Below are 1,918 nucleotides of genomic sequence, written 5' to 3'. Positions count from 1 at the left end.
ATTTGGTACAAATTTATACATGAAAGATCTTCCTCAACCCATTTTCAAGATTCTTTTGTTCTTGTTGTGAGGTGCACTGAGCTGGCTCCGACCCATAGCGACCCTGTGCACCGCAGAAGGAAACACTGCATGGTCCTGCGCACCATCACCATTGTTCCTAGGCCTGAGCCCGTTGGTGCAGCCACCGTGTTAATCCATCGGCTTGAGGACCTTCCTCTGTTTCACTGCTCTCCTCCTTACCAAGCACGATGTCCTCCTCCAGGGACTGGTCTCTCCTGACAATATGCCCAAAGGATGTGAGGAGAAGTCTTGCCATCCTTGCTTCTCAGGAGCACTTTGGCCATATCTTTCCAAGATAGATTTGATTGTCTTTTTAGGGGTCCCTGGTACTTTCAATATTTTAAGGCCACAACAAAATGCCACATTTTTCTTAGCATTTTTGCTAACTTTTCTAAATACGCCCACAGGAGTGGGGGATGTTCAGCCCTCGGGCCATAGAAGGCCCACAAAATCATCAAGAACAACTAACATCGCACGCCTCACCCAGGAGAAGCAGCTCCTGCTTGCGAGGTAAGCCTAAGGAAATGTTTGAACAGGGGTGTGTGCCAATGACGTAATAAGTATCAAAATGACCCTGGGCAGAAAAAAACGATTCCCTACTCCTGGTTAGGAGGTTAGTTCCTTCTATGTTTCATGTAGTTCCCAGCAGGTGAAAGGTCTGGTTCTTCCCTGCTTGCTCCCGAGTCTCCAGCTATTAGCCAGCCCTTGCTCTGTGTTCACCAGGTTCATTGAACAATCTCCGTGGCGGTCATATTCCCACTAGACATATTCCCACTAGACGTTCCTTCTCAGGGACGATTTGTGTAGTTGCTCAGTTTGAAACAAAATGTTATATTTGATTCAAGCAACCCAATGCTCCCCAATCATCAGCAACTGAGTCATTAACTAAAGCAAATTGACAAAAGCTCTGGGTTTTGGAGACTCTGAGACTTGCGTTTAAGTCCTCAGGCCAGCTATCATGAGCTGTGCAAATGTAATCAGACACTTAATCTCTGAGCCTGTTCTATCTGAGTTAATACATGGGGCTGGTGATTCTCCCCCTCTCCTTTTGTTCCCTCCCAATGCATTCACCCCGCCCCTTGTCTGCCCTCATCTATGCCCTGTGGATTTGCCCCTGCCCATTGGCTGCATTTCTATGGCTGCCTTGCCATCTGGCTTCGGGTGGCCTTTAGCAGCAAATCCGAAGTGAGGATGAGAGAGGGAGCAAGATAATCCCTTCTCTCGCTGCTTCTGCACTGTGTCCTTGGCAGCTGCTGTGTTCTTGCCCTGTTTCTACCCCTTCTGGGTCAGGCTTTAGGGGGAGCAATAGCGTTCTACACGTGCTAGTCCTTGGGTGCCTTGGCATCCTTTGCTGCTTTAACCTGCCCATTCCAGGTTAATTAGTCCCCTCGTGAGAATCTTTACTTGAATCCCCCAAGTAAATTCTATTTCCTGCCCAGACCCTGACTGGTCTATTATTTGGAAGGGGTTGAAATCTGTGAACACTGTCCACAAAAATATAGATAATAAAATTGGTGTTATTTGGCCGTATTTTCACCTTCAATGTTATATTCTGCAGTTTGCAAAACTTCCCTGGTTATATCTAAGTAGTGTGGCAACCCCAAAACAGACAATAACCAAAAAAGCTGAAGCTGAAGATACAAGTAATGTTGAAGAAGGCACCGCCAGATTGGGTTCGCCTCCTCTTTATGGATCAGGAATGGTCAGCAAGGTGAGCAAGCGTTAGAATGGCGGCGGGATGCTACATCGTACTGCAATTACTCACCCTCGAGGAGCAGGTGCCTACATGTCGAATAAGTAGAGAGTGCTTTTGTACAGAAGTGTGTGTGTGTGTGTGTGTGCCTTCTTAGTGAAGACA

This window comes from Echinops telfairi, unplaced genomic scaffold (genome assembly GCF_000313985.2).
Source record: "Echinops telfairi isolate 266 unplaced genomic scaffold, ASM31398v2 ScPeMD7_443;HRSCAF=831, whole genome shotgun sequence".
NCBI lineage: Eukaryota > Metazoa > Chordata > Mammalia > Afrosoricida > Tenrecidae > Echinops > Echinops telfairi.
This window is presented reverse-complemented; position numbering follows the sequence as displayed.